This window comes from Lutra lutra, chromosome 4 (genome assembly GCF_902655055.1).
Source record: "Lutra lutra chromosome 4, mLutLut1.2, whole genome shotgun sequence".
In the NCBI taxonomy this organism is placed as follows: domain Eukaryota; kingdom Metazoa; phylum Chordata; class Mammalia; order Carnivora; family Mustelidae; genus Lutra; species Lutra lutra.
Window position 1 is genome coordinate 24308325 of NC_062281.1, and position 20113 is coordinate 24328437.

Consider the following 20113-nt stretch of genomic DNA (forward strand, 5'->3'; position numbering starts at 1 on the left):
TACAGAGGTCCAGGTCGGGCACTCTCTGGCCAAGTTGTGCTGCCCGGTGTGGGGCGAGGCAGGTAAAATGAAAATGAATGCACACATGCATGCACGTCCCACCCCTGCAGAGGTCCAGGTCAGGAGCGGTCTGAGGGCGTGCAGCGTGCACCTGGAGGGGCTAGTCCTGAGCATGCGCGCAGTGCTGGGCATCGGCCCGGAAGTCAGGCCTGGTATCTGGCCCTCGCGCAGCCTCAGAGGCCAGAGATGGCTGCTTGTGTGGAGCCCTGGCTGGGCGTGAGGGCCGCGGAGCCTGTTGGGAGGGACTCAGGCGGCTGGTGTCTGTGAACTTGAAAAGCTGTGAGGTGAAACCAGGTGGAATCTGCAGGCGGTCGCTGGTTGGCTTCTTCAGAGGAGAAAGCTGCTGCGGTTCTCTGCAGAGCAGGTAACTGCAAACCTGGGTCTCTTCCTTCCCCTGTGTCGCTGCTACCAGTAACCTCTGAACGTCTTTGTCCCTAGCTGTCACTGTACGTCTCAGCTTTGCTGGTCTCTGGTTGGGCTGAACCCCAAGTAGGTCCTTTACTTAGGGCCTGAAAGGCTTTGGAAGCCCGTCTTTCACCTGCTCTCCTTTGTGGGAGAGGGAAACGCTAGCGGGGAATTGCCTTCTTCTTCTTCTTCTTTTAAAAAAAAAATTTTTTTTTTTTTCAGCATAACAGTATTCATTGTTTTTGCACCACACCCAGTGCTCCATGCAATCCGTGCCCTCTCTAATACCCACCACCTGGTTCCCCCAGCCTCCTCCCCTCACCACCCCCCCGCCCCTTCAAAACCCTCAGATTGTTTTTCAGAGTCCATAGTCTCTCATGGTTCACCTCCCCTTCCAATTTCCCTCAACTCCCTTCTCCTCTCCATCTCCCCTTGTCCTCCATGCTATTTGTTATGCTCCACAAATAAGTGAAACCATATGATAATTGACTCTCTCTGCTTGACTTATTTCACTCAGCATAATCTCTTCCAGTCCCGTCCATGTTGCTACAAAAGTTGGGTATTCATCCTTTCTGATGGAGGCATAATACTCCATAGTGTATATGGACCACATCTTCCTTATCCATTCGTCTGTTGAAGGGCATCTTGGTCCTTTCCACAGGTTGGCGACCGTGGCCATTGCTGCTCTAAACATTGGGGTACAGATGGCCCTTCTTTTCACTACATCTGTATCTTTGGGGTAAATACCCAGTAGTGCAATTGCAGGGTCATAGGGAAGTTCTATTTTTAATTTCTTGAGGAATCTCCACACTGTTCTCCAAAGAGGCTGCACCAACTTGCATTCCCACCAACAGTGTAAGAGGGTTCCCCTTTCTCCACATCCCCTCCAACACATGTTGTTTCCTGTCTTGCTAATTTTGGAATTGCCTTCTTTTTGCCAAGCTGTGCTGCCCGGTGTGGGGTGAGGCAGGTAAAATGAAGCTGTTCGTCCATTCCTTTTTGGGTGGTTGTTTTCAGGTTTGTTCCACTGTGTTGTTGAAGTTTCTTAAGTGGGCTCCTGAGGAATCCCAGAGCTGTTTCTGTCCAGGAATAGCTATTGTTGATCTTCGTAGGCGGTTGGAGTCTGGAGTCCCCTACCCTATTGTCTTGGTGATGCCTTCTTGAGTTCAGGTTTGTTCAGTCAACATGCTTCTTGTTTTGTAAATGGTGAAAATGCCCAACTAAAATTTTCTGTATTCCACTGAATAAGTTCACTGTTTTGTATACATAAATTTTGTATAAAATTTTGTAAAATTCTTTACAGAATCATAATCGGAATTATGTTATTTTGCATACATTCATTACAGAATCATAACGAGAAAAGGCTTTACATAATCAACTACTTAGTCTAACCCATACTACTGGGAAAAAAATCACCTCATTTTGGAATATATGCAACTATGTGTCTAAAATCCAAGGACCTGATTTTAAAGCCAACTTTTACCCTTTATGTTTGGTGGATTTGAAGCCTATATGAATACCCTGGACCAATGGGTTATAAGAGCTGCTGGGTGAATGCTTCCCCCTTCCATTCCCTAAGCCAACAAGGCTAGGATGCATTTCACGAGGCGTCAGTGAGGGTACCATGGGATTAAGTACCAGTGGCCCACTTGATAACACATGCCTGAATGTGGAGATAAGACACTTTTTTAGGAATATTTTACATCTGATTAGTTTTGTATGTGTCTTTTTTGCCTATGAAATTTAATCATTTTGATAAGCATTCTGATACATATTTAATTTTTTATAATTTAATATTGATAACCTTTTTTTTAATTTAAATTTTATTATTATTTTTTTAAACATATAATATATTTTTATTCCCAGGGGTACAGCTCTGTGAATCGCCAGGTTTACACATTTCACAGCACTCACAATAGCACATACCCTCCCCAATATCCATAACCCCACCCCCCTCTACCAACCCTCCTCCCCCCATCAATCCTCAGTTTGTTTTGTGAGATTAAGAGTCACTTATGGTTTGTCTCCCTCCCAATCCCGTCTTGTTTCATTTACTCTTCTCCTACCCCTTAACCCCCCATGTTGCATCTTCTCTCCCTCATATCAGGGAGATCATATGATAGTTGTCTTTCTCCGATTGACTTATTTCGCTAAGCATGATACCCTCTAGTTCCATCCACGTTGTCGCAAATGGCAAGATTTCATTTCTTTTGAAGGCTGCATAGTATTCAATTGTGTATATATACCACATCTTCTTTATCCATTCATCTGTTGATGGATATCTAGGTTCTTTCCATAGTTTGGCTATTGTAGACATTGCTGCTATAAACATTCGGGTGCACGTGCCCCTTCGAATCACTACGTTTGTATCTTTAGGGTAAATACCCAGCAGTGCAATTGCTGGGTCATAGGGTAGTTCTATTTTCAACATTTTGAGGAACCTCCATGCTGTTTTCCAGAGTGGTTGCACCAACTTGCATTCCCACCAACAGTGTAGGAGGGTTCCCCTTTCTCCGCATCCTCGCCAGCATCTGTCATTTCCTGACTTGTTCATTTTAGCCATTCTGACTGGTGTGAGGTGATATCTCATTGTGGTTTTGATTTGTATTTCCCTGATGCCGAGTGATATGGAGCACTTTTTCATGTGTCTGTTGGTCATCTGGATGTCTTCTTTGCAGAAATGTCTGTTCATGTCCTCTGCCCATTTCTTGATTGGATTATTTGTTCTTTGGGTGTTGAGTTTGCTAAGTTCTTTATAGATTTTGGACACTAGCCCTCTATCTGATATGTCGTTTGCAAATATCTTCTCCCATTCTGTCAGTTGTCTTTTTGGTTTTGTTAACTGTTTCCTTTGCTGTGCAAAAGCTTTTGATCTTGAGAAAATCCCAATAGTTCATTTTTGCCCTTGCTTCCCTTGCCTTTGGCGATGTTCCTAGGAAGATGTTGCTGCGGCTGACGTCGAAGAGGTTGCTGCCTGTGTTCTCCTCAAGGATTTTGATGGATTCCTTTCTCACATTGAGGTCCTTCATCCACTTTGAGTCTATTTTCGTGTGTGGTGTAAGGAAATGATCCAATTTCATTTTTCTGCATGTGGCTGTCCAATTTTCCCAACACCATTTATTGAAGAGGCTGTCTTTGTTCCATTGGACATTCTTTCCTGCTTTGTCGAAGATGAGTTGACCATAGAGTTGAGGGTCTATTTCTGGGCTCTCTATTCTGTTCCATTGATCTATGTGTCTGTTTTTGTGCCAGTACCATGCTGTTTTGATGATGACAGCTTTGTAATAGTGCTTGAAGTCCGGAATTGTGATGCCACCAACTTTGGCTTTCTTTTTCAATATTCCTTTGGCTATTCGAGGTCTTTTCTGGTTCCATATAAATTTTAGGATTATTTGTTCCATTTCTTTGAAAAAAATGGATGGTACTTTGATAGGAATTGCATTAAATGTGTAGATTGCTTTAGGTAGCATAGACATATTCACAATATTTATTCTTCCAATCCAGGAGCATGGAACATTTTTCCATTTCTTTGTGTCTTCCTCAATTTCTTTCATGAGTACTTTATAGTTTTCTGAGTATAGATTCTTAGTCTCTATGGTTAGGTTTATTCCTAGGTATCTTATGGTTTTGGGTGCAACTGTAAATGGGATTGACTCCTTAATTTCTCTTTCTTCTGTCTTGTTGTTGGTGTATAGAAATGCAACTGATTTCTGTGCATTGATTTTATATCCTGACACTTTACTGAATTCCTGTACAAGTTCTAGCAGTTTTGGAGAGGAGTCTTTTGGGTTTTCCACATATAGTATCATATCATCTGCGAAGGGTGATAGTTTGACTTCTTCTTTGCCGATATGGATGCCTTTAATTTCCTTTTGTTGTCTGATTGCTGAGGCTAGGAGTTCTAGTACTATGTTGAATAGCAGTGGTGATAATGGACATCCCTGCCGTGTTCCTGACCTTAGTGGAAAAGCTTTCAGTTTTTCTCCATTGAGAATGATATTTGCGGTGGGTTTTTCATAGATGGCTTTGATAATATTGAGGTATGTGCCCTCTATCCCTACACATTGAAGAGTTTTGATCAGGAAGGGATGCTGTACTTTGTCAAATGCTTTTCAGCATCTATGGAGAGTATCATATGGTTCTTGTTCTTTCTTTTATTAATGTGTTGTATCACATTGATTGATTTGCGGATGTTGAACCAGCCTTGCAGCCCTGGAATAAATCCCACTTGGTCGTGGTGAATAATCCTTTTCATATACTGTTGAATCCTATTGGCTAGTATTTTGGTGAGAATTTTTGCATCTGTGTTCATCAAGGATATTGGTCTGTAGTTCTCTTTTTTGATGGGATCCTTGTCTGGTTTTGGGATCAAGGTGATGCTGGCCTCATAAAATGAGTTTGGAAGTTTTCCTTCCATTTCTATTTTTTGGAACAGTTTCAGGAGAATAGGAATTAGTTCTTCTTTAAATGTTTAGTAGAATTCCCCCGGGAAGCCGTCTGGCGCTGGGCTTTTGTTTGTTTGGAGATTTTTGATGACTGTTTCAATCTCCTTACTGGTTATGGGTCTGTTCAGGCTTTCTATTTCTTCCTGGTTCAGTTGTGGTAGTTTATATGTCTCTAGGAATGCATCCATTTCTTCCAGATTGTCAAATTTGTTGGCGTAGAGTTGCTCATAGTATGTTCTTATAATTGTCTGTACTTATTTGGTGTTCGTTGTGATCTCTCCTCTTTCATTCATGATTTTATTTATTTGGGTCCTTTCTCTTTTCTTTTTGATAAGTCTGGCCGGGGGTTTATCAATCTTATTAATTCTTTCAAAGAACCAGCTCCTAGTTTCGTTGATTTGTTCTATTGTTTTTTTGGTTTCTATTTCATTGATTTTTGCTCTGATTTTTATGATTTCTCTTCTCCTGTCGGGTTTAGGGTTTCTTTCTTGTTCTTTCTCCAGCTCCTTTAGGTATAGGGTTAGGTTGTGTACCTGAGACCTTTCTTGTTTCTTGAGAAAGGCTTGTACTGCTATATATTTTCCTCTCAGGACTGCCTTTGTTGTGTCCCACAGATTTTGAACAGTTGTGTTTTCATTATCATTTGTTTCCATGAATTTTTTCAATTCTTCTTTAATTTCCTTGTTGACCCATTCATTCTTTAGAAGGATGCTATTTAGTCTCCATGTATTTGGGTTCTTTCCAAATTTCCTCTTGTGATTGAGTTCTAGATTCAGAGCATTGTGGTCTGAAAATATGCAGGAATGATCCCAATCTTTTGATACCAGTTGAGACCTGATTTAGGACCGAGGATGTGATCTATTCTGGAGAATGTTCCATGTGCACTAGAGAAGAATGTGTATTCTGTTGCTTTGGGATGAAATGTTCTGAATATATCTGTGATGTCCATCTGGTCCAGTGTGTCATTTAAGGCCTTGATTTTCTTGTTGATCTTTTGCTTGGATGATCTGTCCATTTCAGTGAGGGGAGTGTTAAAGTCCCCTACTATTATTGTATTATTGTTGATATGTTTCTTTGATTTTGTTATTAATTGGTTTATATAATTGGCTGCTCCCACGTTAGGGGCATAGATATTTAAAATTGTTAGATCTTCTTGTTGGACAGATCCTTTGAGTATGATATAGTGTCCTTCCTCATCTCTTGTTATAGTCTTTGGCTTAAAATCTAATTGATCTGATATAAGGATTGCCACTCCTGCTTTCTTCTGATGTCCATTAGCATGGTAAATTCTTTTCCACCCCCTCACTTTAAATCTGGAGGTGTCTTCGGGTTTAAGATGAGTTTCTTGTAGGCAACATATAGATGGGTTTTGTTTTTTTATCCATTCTGATACCCTGTGTCTTTTGATTGGGGCATTTAGCCCATTAACATTCAGGGTAACTATTGAGAGATATGAATTTAGTGCCATTGTATTGCCTGTAAGGTGACTGATATTGTATATTGTCTCTGTTCCTTTCTCATCTACTACTTTTAGGGTCTCTCTTTGCTTAGAGGACCCCTTTCAATATTTCCTGTAGAGCTGGTTTGGTGTTTGCAAATTCTTTCAGTTTTTGTTTGTCCTGGAAGCTTTTAAGCTCTCCTTCTATTTTCAATGATAGCCTAGCTGGATATAGTATTCTTGGCTGCATGTTTTTCTCGTTTAGTACTCTGAATATATCATGCCAGCTCTTTCTGGCCTGCCAGGTCTCTGTGGATAAGTCTGCTGCCAATCTAATGTTTTTACCATTGAATGTTACAGACTTCTTTTCCCGGGCTGCTTTCAGGATTTTCTCTTTGTCACTAAGACTTGTCAATTTTACTATTAGGTGACGGGTGTGGACCTATTCTTATTGATTTTGCGGGGGCTTCTCTGAACTTCCTGGATTTTGATGCTTGTTCCCTTTGCCATATTGGGGAAATTCTCTCCAATAATTCTCTCCAACATACCTTCTGCTCCCCTCTCTGTTTCCTCTTCTTCTGGAATCCCAATTATTCTAATGTTGTTTCATCTTATGGTGTCACTTATCTCTCGAATTCTCCCCTCGTGGTCTAGTAGCTGTTTGTCCCTCTTTTGCTCAGCTTCTTTATTCTCTGTCATTTGGTCTTTCTTCTGCCTCATTTATCCTAGTAGTGAGAGCCTCCATTTTTGATTGCACATCATTAATAGCTTTTTTGATTTCCACTTGGTTAGATTTTAGTTCTTTTATTTCTCCATAAAGGGCTTTTATATCTCCCGAGAGGGTTTCTCTAATATATTCCATGCCTTTTTCGAGCCCGGCTAGAACCTTGAGAATCGTCATTCTGAACTCTTGATCTGACATATTACCAATGTCTGTATTGATTAGGTCCCTAGCCTTTGGTACTGCCTCTTGTTCTTTTTTTTGTGGTGAATTTTTCCGCCTTGTCATTTTGTCCAGATAAGAGTATATGAGGAGCGAGTAAAATACTAGAAGGATGGTCACAATCCCAGGAAAATATGCTTTAATCAAATCAGAAGAGATCCCAAATCATGAGGGGGGAGAAAGGGGATTAAAAAGAGGTTCAGAAAGACAAAAAAAAAAAAAAAAAAGAAACAATTAAAAGAAGAAAATGAATAAAGAAAAAATATAAAAAGGAAAAAAATATATTGGATAAACTAGTTAAAAAACGTTAAAAAAGAAAAGGGTAAAATTTTAAAAAAATTTAGCAGAAGAAGAGGAAAAAAAATTGAAAAAGGAAAAAAAAAAATTAACTGCAAGGCTAAAGAATCATGGGGAGAAAGCCATGAGCTCCGGCTTTGCTTTCTCCTCCTCTGGAATTCTGCTGTTCTCCTTGGTATTAAAACTGCACTCCTTGGTAGGTGAACTTGGTCCTGGGTGGGTTTCTTGCTGATCTTCTGGGGGAGGGGCCTGTTGTAGTGATTCTCAAGCGTCTTTGCCCCAGGCGGAGTTGCACCACCCTTACCCGGGGCCGGGCTGAGTAATCCGCTCGGATTTGCTTTCGGGAGCTTTTGTTCCCTGAGCGCTTTCCGTAGAGTTCCGGAGGGCGGGAATGAAGATGGCGGTCTCCCGGTCTCCGGCCCGGAGGAGCCGATGGCCCGGGGCCCCACTCCTCAGTGCGCCCCCAGAGAACAGCGCCCAATGACTCCCGCCACCCTGGCCTCCTGCCGCGCTCCGAGCTGACCGAGCCTGTGACCGGTTCAAGGTAACCCTGAGCTGAGAGTCACTCCTCAGCCCTGTCTCTGTAGCTGGCTTCCCCGTTCTAATACCTGTGAGCTCTGCGACACTCAGACACCCCCGATCCTTCTGTGACCCTGCGGGACCTGAGGCCATGCTGACCCCGCATGGGCTTCACCCCGGTTAAGCCTCTGGAGCGATGTCCCTCAGCGGAACAGACTTTTAAAAGTCCCGATTTTGTGCTCCGTTGCTCTGCCGCTTGCCGGGAGCCGGCCCTCCCCTCCCCCCCGCGGTCTATCTTCCAGTCGCTTTGGATTCACTTCTCCGCCAGTCCTACCTTGCAGAAAGTGGTTGATTTTCTGTTTCTAGAATTGCTGTTCTTCTTCTCTTCGATCTCCCGTTGGATTTGTAGGTGTTTGCAATCTTTAGATAAGCTATCTAGCTGATCTCCCGCTACCTGAAGTAGTCTCAGCCTGTTACTTCTCCGCCATCTTGACTCCTCTCGATAACCATTTTGATACATATTTAATGTGAAGAGTTTTGCTTCCTAATTTATAAAGCTATTATTTTAAAATATAAATTTAAAATATGTAGATTCAAGTATTCTCAACATGAGATAGATTAAAAAAATTGGGTATTCCAAAACCTAGTGTTTTGGGGGGAAATTTGATACTTGTGTGTGTAAATATGTAGTATATGGCAAAATCTTGTATGTAGATAAACAAATGGAACTAACTTTATTTTTAATAATCAGCTGCCCCTTAGAGTTGGCATACAATTACACATTTTATTTCATCAATACCACCACATTACAGAGATTCTTTTCCTCTTTTTCATATGTGGCATCAGAAATTTTAATAAATAGTTTTTATGCCTTTCAGAAGATGAATAGATTTCATTGACACTATCCTTTTTGTAAAATAATAGTCTTAAAATTAGTCTTAAAGCTGCATTTTAAAAGACTTAATACTTTAGAAGAAATGTAGTTTCATCTTTGATTTTAAAATTGAATTTTAAAAAGGTATTCACTCTACTTGTCCAGAAGTTCATTCACCTAATCATCCTATCTTTTACTTTGATCACAGACATAAAAATGACAAGAAAGCAAGTTGAGTTTTTGTCAATTTAAGAAGGTACAATTCTGGATGGTAGATTCAGTCTAATATCTCACATATTCTGTAGCTGTAAGTACTGGTTTTGTAACTTTCCAGCAGGGTTGTCAGATAAAATACAGTACACATACTTAAATTTGAATTTCCAATAAATAGTGAGTGATATTTTTAGTATAAGTATGTAATTGTTTATCAGAAATTCACTTTTAACTAAGCATTGTATATTTTTATTTGTTGGATCTTGCAATCCTACCTCCATGTAATCCAGAAAATAGTTATTTTTATTGAGTGCATTTGTTTAATATACTACCATGGATTTAATGGACTGTGAGCTGGGAAGTCTTCCATAATAAACAGGTAAAAGAAAGGCTTGATAGTTACAGAATTTGTGGTAAATAAATACTGTGACTTCAACTATATTTAGCATCAATAGTGTAGTTCTGAGCCAACGAATTAATGTTCAAAATAAAGTGATTGCAATTTATAAATAAGATTTTTTTCCTGGATTTGATAGGTTAGCATTCATTTGACCAAAGTAGGGTGTTGGGGCAAAAGAGGTGTTGAATTCATTAAGGCAGCTGCATCTGTTAGGACTCAGATGTGAATTTGCCTTGTGATCAGTTTCATCAAAATAGGTCTTGTCAATGTAGTTAGGAAGGTTACAAAGGAAGGCTTAACTCCTACTGCAATGCTACACACTCTGTAGGTTCTCCTTATCATTAATTTCATGTAATTGGAAAAAGAATTTCAACATGTGGCTAGAATTGTTACTGACTTCCCAGAAGTTCTGTCAGAAGTCCCAGAAATCTTCTGGGAAGTCTTTCTTCTAGTTGTTTTTTTTTTTTTTTTTTTTTTTTGCTAGAAAATTAGTCTCCCTTCAAATAGTGGATTTTAGCACTCGTTTCTGAACTGAAGCTAATGAAGGCCCTGCTTCCCCACTTGTAATTCAGATCTCTGAGAGTAATGAAAGTATTTGCAAATATTTAGCACCTGCACCTCAAGTCTTTCATCTTCAGAAATCTTATTTTTATTTAAGAGTAGAGTGTATGACCAAGAACAACAGTTTACAGTGTTCACTTGATTAAACAAAAACATTCATGGAATTCGAGTGGTTCCATCTGAAATAGACAGTTTAGACTAATGCAGTGTGGAAAGGATGTGGAATCACAGAAGAATTAATGTGAAGTATACGATTTGGCACTGGGAGGACCTTGTGAATACCATCAATTTGAGATTTTTTAAAAGTATCTAAATGTGTTTACACAGCTGGATATTCAGTTTCAGCTTGATCTCTTTTCTTCATGTTTCCAGGTTATTTACAAATGTGTTTCCCTCTGCTTTTCCCTTTATGGATTTTATTTTCCAAGTTTGTATTTTGAAAGCTCTGATAGCAACATAATATTGTGAAATACTTTGTGGAATTTTGTTTGTTGCTATATTATCAGTATTAGGAGAGACATCTGGAACATAAACATTTTTAATACAGTCTTAGTTTATCTAATTAAAGAATATAATAAATTTTTTAAAACATTTCTATGTGGATGATTAATTTTTTGTATCTTGGGTTAGTGTTGACAATATCCAAATTTTAGCAGTATTCTGAAAATAGCAATTCTGTTTAATAGTTATGTTTTTCTATTTGTATATTCTTGATTTTTGCCAGAATTCTTTAAACTTAATCTAAAGACAGTGCGATGTAAGGGATGGAAAATGTGATGTGAATTTTAAAGATCTCTGTCCTTGTCCCAGGCCCAATTCCTGGCTGTTTGATTTAGAGAAGTTATTTAACCTTTCCATGCCCCAGATTTCTCTCTTGTGAAATGGAGTGTTATTTTTCAGCTGCCTTCTTCATTTAGTATCAGGAGGCCTAATGAGATAATGTGCCAGAATCGTTATCCTGAATCATCTTTTTTGGGAGAATGTAAGCTCACAGGCACAAAGGCCAATCCATGGGAGCTGGATAGAGGCCTTCCTCCCCCATCCAGTTACATGTAGATTGAGAACCTGCCGAAACTATTCTTGGCCGCGGAATCCACAAGGGCGTACATACATCCGGGACAGGGAAGGGCAAAGCTCTGAGAAATCCAAGAATGGAAGGTAGTTAAAATATAGCAACAGAAAAATGATTAGAAATCCACAAAGACCTGTATTAAAATATCTTATAAGCTACAGGTCTTGTGTTTTGTTCACTAATAAGTTTGTTAGAACAATGCCTGGCACGTAGCAGAAACTCAACAAATATTTCTTGGATGAAGAAATTACTATGAGTTTATTTCTCTGATGCACTAAATTCTTCCTGTAATTGACCTTTAAGGGGCTTTCTTTTTTTGGCTTGAGAGGAGTCTTAGCAGGCAATAGTAGGTAAATGCAGTATTTGCTTGTCACCAGACTTTTTGAAGCAGCCGTCTTCATATTATTACTTGATGTTTGTTTTTTCTAACATATTTCATATCTACCGTATGATTGAGATGGTTTCTATATATTGTTGTTTGACCCCACTTCTTAGGCGATTTGCCCACTCATATAGAGCAAGAAATTAATCTTTAACCAACAAATCTGTTATAAGGCAGGGAAATAGAATACATTGCAGCTGGAGCTGGATCTTTTGCTTCACCTGAGAATAAATCGGCCTAACAAAGGTGACCTTGGCAGAGCTGGAGAGAATGTCTCTGTTTTAGCCCCTAAGGGAACATGTATTCCCTGGCACAAAGAGGAAAATCAAACTGCCTCAGTCTTCTAAATGAGATGAGTGCATTTTTTCCTCTATACTAGTGGTTCCCAATCTGTTTTGGCATGAGGCCCACCATGGTCCCTGCTTCCTGGAGTGTACTTTTACTAGAATTCCCATGGCAGCTGCTGCTCTAGCTTTCAAAAAAAAAGTCCACTCTCTTTCTAAAGAAAACCTTAGTTAATAAATGTGTAAACTTTCCTTTGCTTAAACCCATGTTTCTGGCTGATGATCGCATCATCTTTTCCAGATGATAGCAATTTCAGTGACTTCACAGCCTCCCATGCATCCATGTACCCCAAGGGTCCATTTCCATGCACTATCATGAAATGCAATTCCACTTTTCTGTGCCAATTTTGCAAGTTCATTTTTCCTTGAGATTTGTCTATGGCATGTCTGGCAGCCAATAATGGACAAAAATGACAAATTATGGGTCAAAGACTTCTGTTTCTGGCATTATGGAGAACTAGCTATTTGGAGAAACCCCTCTCAGTATCAAACACCTAAAAAATGCTGGATTAAATATTAAATCTTATTAACAACATGGCTGAACTAGCAGTAGAGGAAAGGAAATCATCAGTGGCCAGAAATGTTTAAGTCCAGATGTGTAAGCAAGTGTTAGATTTGGCATTTGTCTGCAAGCAGCTTTAATTATTGTTAATCTAGAGTGAGTTATATAAGCATATATATTAGTGGAGAACAGGAAGCAAAGCTGAGGGCCCACATAGAGTGGGAGATAACAAGGCGAATCTTGCATAAAATTTGGACCCAAATAATAACCATGGCCATATATAATATATATATATTTCCCCTTTCTCTATATTATATTTCCCTATATTTCCCTTTCCCTATATATATTATATATGCATATACAATATATATATGTATACATATATATACACACATATATAATAATGGCATAAGGAACAAAAACTCTTACATAGCACAAGGTTGAAGCAACTTGTCTATGTCAACCTTGCCTCTTTCTGGGAGCAGGGAAAAAAAGATCTTTGAGGATTCCTAACCACAAGATCTCATTCACACAGATTTGCAGCTGGAGCTCATACTGCTTACATGACCTTGCCTTCCTCAAGAAAACCTGATAATTCAACTTAAAGTGGTCCTAGGTTGATAGTGGACCTTTAACAGCAGGTATAAATCAGGTGTGGACAATCAGAACTAACTGTTGACCATAACCCATGGACAATCAGAACTAACTGTTGACCATAACCCAGGATGCCTACCCCATTGAGCCAGACATTGTGGAAGGAATGGAGTGTCTCAGTGGAGGCACCTGGATGGCAGGTAGGGGCGTCTCTCCAGAGTCAAGGCCAGAGCTATTTACCGGTTGGCATTCCCATATTCAGTTGTAATAATTGATGTAGACTTGGTAAATCACTCACATCTTCTGAGTCCTAGTTTCCTTCTCTTTTCTGGCCTGCCTCCCTCACTGAGTTATATAAAATAATGTCTGTGAAAACACTTTGTGAAAAAACAAGTAGCAGTCAATGAAGGTAGAGCTTTTACACAGTTTCACTTGAGTGTACAATGTAATGCTTTATGGTCTGAAATAATTTCGTTATTTCCTCAAAGTGCCTAAAGTGGAGGTTTCATATGATTTTCTCATCTGAGTTTTCTATTGGATGAATAGAGCTTGCTGTTAAAGGAAATGTGGTGAAAGATGGTCAGTAAAGTATGCTTTGGGGAGAAATTTCACAAAAGCATAACTCTCTTTTGGAACAGACCTCTCACAAGTACTTAAAAATGGGGATGAATGTTGGAGGCGTTAATCAGGAAGATGACAAGTATAATGGGGACAGTCTTGGGGGGGGCATTGCTGAAGAGGTGCCAATATCTTTGGAGCTGCTGTGAAGGCCAAAGGGAAAACTGCTGAAAGGGGTGGTGAATTGGGTGGGTGGGCAGCTTCTCTGAAAAGGAAGCAAAGAGATCAAAGGGAAAAGGTTAAAGCCCTTTAAAAGAAGAGATATTAAGAAAAGGTTAAACATTAAACCAACAAACAAAAGACCCCAAACTTCCCCACTGCATGTGCATTGAACACTACCTTTGGTATTGAGCGCTTCAAAGAAGGCCTCTTCTTTAAAATGGTAATGCTTTGTTTCCTTTTGTTGCTGGGAAGTAGAATCTGGGTCATAAATGGGGGGTCGTCAGGGTGAAGAATTAAGCAGCCAGGGACTGCGTGGGGGTCAGTCAAGAAAGGTCTCCACCAGGGTACAACACAAGGTATATGATGACATAGGTCATCCAGTGAACCAACTCTCACCCCTGGTGCAGGCTTGAGTGCTCCAGGATTTCCAAGTAGGCGTGTTCTTAAGAAACAGCGGAGTTGGAACTAAGTGGTATAGGAAGGGGAATAGTGTCCAAAAAATGTGTCTTGATAAATGCTTTTGAGTAACAAAGGCTAGGTTTCTATTTAGATTTTATGTCGTAGCTGATAAAAAAAAGTAAATCACTCTAAAGACACACACACACACACACATATATATATATATATATATATATATATCTAAGATTTTATTTTAGAGAGCGAGAGAGTGCAAGTGTGAGCAGAGGGAGGGGCAGAGGCAGAGGGAGAGAGAATCTCAAGCAGACTCCATGCCAGGCATGGAGCAGGACATGGGGCTTCAACCCACAACCCTGAGATCATGACCTGAGCCAAAATCAAGAGCTGGCCGCTTAACCAACTGAGCCACCCGGCACCTCTCTAAATATATTTTTAATCATATCTGATGCAATCCCAAGAAACTCATTTATATATACTAAAGGATACTGAAGAGGGATGGTAGAAATTATGGGTAAGCTTAAGATCTGCCTCAACCTCCTGCCACTGCTCTGTGCCCTCACTAGTCAGAGAAACTGGAAAGGGAAAGAGGAACACTTTTTGTTTCCCTGACTGAAGTAGGGTTATTTCTCCACTAGTCTACTTCATTACATTGGGTTTCTTTCCTTGTTTTCACATTCCCTTTTCTTGGAACTTCTGTATCCTCACCTTTGTTCCCAGAATTCTGAAAACCTATAACCATAACCAACCCCCTACCAAAATATTTCAAAATGTTATAGTAAGATATAAACCAGGGAAGTACTGTGGGACTAACTTGCCTTCCTCTCCCTTGAATAATGTATAGGGAGTACTCCTTTAGAGGCCTTACCACCTGGATTTGAGTTTTAGTTCTGCTATTTATGAGCTATGTAATCTTGAAGTCTGTCATGTGACTACCTTGGGTCTTAATTGTTTTCAGCTATTAAATAAAGGCTTGGAGCTTTAATAGTGGACCCAGTTGTTCCCTTTCTCCTTAGCACCTTTATCCTAAATTATCCATATGGGTATGAGCAGTATTTTCTTTTGTCCTTTAAACTCTAGGACAGGAAAGTAACACATATTTCATAGAACTTCCTCTCAGTTTATCTTGAATAGGCCAACTTAGTTTCCCATTGGTGTTCTATTCAGTTCTCTTCCTATAGAATTGAAATTGAGTACTAAGTTAAATCATATTGCTCTAAACTCCCCAAGCAGTATGTATTGTTCCTTTAGAATTATTCATCACATTTTTATTACTTGTTCAGTATCTGTCTTTCCTGCCTAATTGTAAGCTTAGTGAGGCTAAGAATCAAGTATGTGTTGTTTGTCATCATATTCATGGCACTTAGTACCTGGTACATACTAGTCACTCAAAATACATTGAATAAATGAATGAATGAATGATTTAATAAATGAGAGGGATTAGAATATGAAGTCCAGGAATCTAAAATTAAAAAAAAAATAGCGTTGCTTTTATTATTTACAGACTGTTAGAAATAATTATCACATTTATCAAACAGGACTGGGACTCTGGCTGTTTTTATGAAAACCATAAGGAGATAAGGGAATATTTATCCTAGTTCTTTTGACTTGCCGCCTCACGATTACTGGTCTCTGTGGATCTCCAGTGTCACTTAAAGTTCAGAACATGGTCTCCATCTGATTATTCCTCTGCCATCTAAAGGCCAACTTGATGGCGTCTTTAGCATCTTATTGCTCAGGTACAGTTTCACAGATGGTCCCAGTCCAATCACCTACAACTAGCTCATTTGCCTTCATGACCTATTTATGTCAACTGAGGTCATCAGCTCTCCTTTGTGACATGGCTTGGGTTGGTAATATATTTTTCTGACATGGGAATTTAAGAAACCATGTTAGCCTATTTTTGAAGCTCTATGAATATTTTCAATTATTATGTTGTTATTAAGGAATTATTTATCCTTCACTATTCTAGTATGTATAATCTGTATAATCATGAAATTGTTGTCTGTCCCGGTAGGGTTCTTTCATTCATTTCTTTACAGAGAATCTTTAAAGCTTTCAAATTGAGCTTTAAGAAAGAAACTGTGTGTGTGTGTGTGTGTGTGTATTCTAAATATATCAAAAGTGACAGCCAAAAGTATAGAGGAAGAAGAATGCATGGCATATTTTGTGAAAGAATGAGTAGACTGATGCGTTTGGGGAGGAATATTTATTTATAGAAGCACTTGAAGATAAAAGTTTTAAAAGTCAACCTGGGCCAGTTTTTTCAAAGCTTTGACCATCAGACTTAGGAGTTTGGACTTTATGTGGAGGCATTTGGATTTAATTTTGAATAATGAGGTATTATATTCCCATCCCATCCATGTCACAACTCAAGACCTGTTCTATGAATATGAGGTACCTCATGATTTTTCCAGCTTTATTTTACGATTTAGAGTGTTACCAACATATCATTTGCAGTCACAATTACAAGCCTTCACATATACATAGGTGCTCGCGACCTTGTATATAAATGGATTCTTATTCAGATTCTTGTTTTGTAATATCCTTGTGAATGTCTCACCTCTCCTGCTCTTCCTCCTCATCTCCCGTACAACTGATCATTTTATCTTCTTATGATCTTTATACAGAATTATATGTGATTGTTTACTTATTTGCATATATATTATCCCTAATAGACTATAAGATACAGGAGGCTAAGGACTGTCCCTTCTTGTTCTCCTCTTCTCTTATTCTTCCTCCTTTCCTTCTCCCTCATCCTCCTTTCCTTCTCCCTCATCCTCCTTTCCTTCCCCGGCTTCTTTCCCTTCATCTCCTTCTCTGACTTGACACTTTGGATCTAGCTCAGCGCCTGAATTATGGTAAAATCCCTCTGTGTATTTGTTCTGCGTTTATCGGACGTGCTGTGTGACTGTGGGGAATTTATGACATCTCTCTGAATCTCATTTTCCTCCTTTGTAAAATGGAGGTAGAAAGTACTTTATCCAATTATCTTGTATATTAAATGAGACTGAACCTGTAGACAGCTTAGAATAGTAGTACCTTGTGCATAAGATATATTCAAAGCTGTTTTTCTAGTCATCATTGGGATGTTAACTGGATGTTATCTTATAGATGTAAGCCCTTATTTGGAGCAATATTAGAGTAGTGTTCAAACAAAAAACAAAACCCCCAAAACAACAACAAAAAACCCAAAACCAAAAAAAATCCCCAAAAAACCCAAAACCAAAAAACCAAAACTAGTCCTATAGCTAAGAATAACTTAAATCTTTTGCATTTTTTTTCTGAAAGAATCTCAAAGGGGACTCAGATGTAATTCACTTTGTAACATCCCCTTTCCTTTCCTTTCTGGTTTTTTCAAAGCTTGCATAGATGCTCACTCTGCCAACCACCCAAGGGGGTGAAAAATTAGAAAGGGATATTAAATTATCTTTGGAAGGGTGTGTCACTGTGTGTGTGCAGGTATGTACATCCAGATGTACCTGTACCTCCATAAGTGTTTTTTAATGTTTATCTGATTGTATGATAAGGTGCCAGAAGAACTCAGAATAGGGAAAATCACTGTTAACAGAAGTGATTGGGGAAGGCTTGATGGTAACTGAGCCCACAGTAGAGTTTGCCGAGGCATGCAGGCAAGTGGAAGAAGATATTATGGGAGTGAGAGACTGAATGGGCTATATACATGTAAAGAGCAAAGAATAATCAGATATGTAAGGGATAATGTGTAAAGTGGCTGGGTATTTTGGAAAATTAGATGAATTAAATCAACACTTTTATTTAAACTGAACTGTCTCTGGTACCACTTGGAGGGAATAGTAGTGAATAATTATAACGGAAAATAAAGACCTACCAGATTTTCCTGGTTTGTCAGTGTTTTGAGTCTAAAACAGATACAGAAGTCTGTGGTATCCTGGCTGCTCAAATTCCATGAACCTTTAGAACACTCAGATCTCTAGGTCCAAACTTTTAAAATTAATCACAAACACCTTATGCCAGGATGTGAGCGGGATGGGCCTTCAATTTATAAGTGACTCAGCAAACATCAAAGCAGCATAAGGTTTGCATTTTATCCAATTATTTTTCTTTAAAGACTCAGTGCTTTATTCATGTACTTAGAGTTGCCAGAAAAAATACAGGCTGTAGCAAGTAATTTTTGAAAATATAATTATGTCCCAAAAGTTTCATGGTGTATACTTACACTAAAAATTTGTCCATTGCATATCTGCAATGAAAATTTAACTGGGCATCCTATATTTTTATTTGCTAAATCAGGCAACCTTATATACTATGCATATTTCACAAAGATAAGAGTTTATAATATTTAATAAAACAATTTGTGTGTCCTGCAGGTTTTTTATTTAAAACGAATTTTAAATAATTTCTTTCAACCTCTACCATACATACACACCTATGGATCAAGGGCTGGAGGAAAGTCTACAATGGACTCTTGAGTGTTTTAATGAAAATGTTTAGCTTTTCTTCTCGGATGCCTTTGTTTGATGCATAAGATTAAATTATTCTCTAAAATATCTTCGTTTGTATAATATTTTAACAACAACAAAAAGATCTGGCATAAAAATCTAGTTTTAAAGAATCTGTTTTCCTGAAATAGTTGCTGTGTTCCAGAGCTGCTATCTTGAAGTAAAATTGGATCACATGCAAAAAATAGACAACTACATTAAAGTGTTCTGTGTCCGAAAGGAGTTTTAAAAAGACATACTTTGTTTTAAGGATAACTTTGTTGTATTATTCAGACATTTCGTATAAATAAATAAAAGATATTAATCAACATGGAATTCTTCAGATTAATATATTTCTTAGGAAAACCTTCCAAACTGGAACTTTAGATTTGAGTAGGGAGTAATTCAATGTCCTCCTGTAATTTCTTATTGTTGGAGGGCTAAGCAATTTCACCAGGAAACAGTTGCGAGTAAATGCAATTTCTCCCAGTGTCCTACACTGAGGCTCAACAAATTAGTTTCAAAAATGGCAGTGCAACATTTTGAAAACAGGGCATGAGTACAATTTCAATCTTTTCTCTTTGGTTGAGAAGAAGATACTTATAACTAGAAAGATGCCTTTGTTTTCCTGTGCTTATATATTTATTATATTTTCAAACTGTGAAATTATTAAAAGAAATATAAATATAGAACTTGCTTATTTTTTAAAATAAATTTCCCATGTATAGAAAAGAATTAAACTTTTTTTATCTTAACTGATGGCAAGCCTGTATGTAATTAATGGGGAAATCTGTTATTTGTCTGACAGAAGGGCAAAAAGGATACCCATTCCATTTCTCTGTCTCTAGTCAGGAAGGCAGGAGAGATGTAGGAGAATAGAAGTCTGAACATTTTCATTAAAAAAAAAAAAAATTGCACGAGCCAAGACTGTTGTTTGAAAAAGCTTTTTTAGAGCTCACAATAGTGCTTCCATAATTGAAATAAAATGTTAATTGAGTATTTTTATGATTGTCTTTCACTGTTATGAGGACATTCTTATGAGTTGGAGAGAAAGTAATGGCAAGTCATATTACTAGATAGTAGCTATGAATTAAGATAGACTGGCATTAGGAAATGTTTATAAAATGAATGAATGAATGAATGATTATTTTGATGTTTCTAATACTTATACAAATAAAGAAAACATGTCCACAATTAAAACGTTCCCTTCTCAAAAGGATTGGATAATTTGATAAGCTACTTGTTATAGAGGGGTAAAACTAAGAGAAATAAAATGAAGAAAAATTGATAATGGCTGGAGGGCTTTTGTTTTACTGAATGGGGTATGCAAGTTGAAGGTAAAAAATTAAATTGCTCAGGATGATAGAGGGGATTTTTCAGAAACCAGGGAAAAAGAAAGCAAGTGGAGAG

General features: G+C 38.4%; 1 long non-coding RNA gene across 2 annotated transcripts in view; it reads left to right on the forward strand.

Annotated features, from left to right (window-relative positions):
- The first annotated feature begins 253 nt into the window (after window positions 1–253).
- Window positions 254–20113, forward strand: part of LOC125098105 (uncharacterized) — a 231376-nt gene continuing 211516 nt past the window's right edge. For both annotated transcript variants that reach the window (XR_007126722.1, XR_007126721.1), the window contains exon 1: window positions 254–424. This is a non-coding gene — a long non-coding RNA (uncharacterized LOC125098105). The remainder of the gene's footprint in view (window positions 425–20113) is intronic.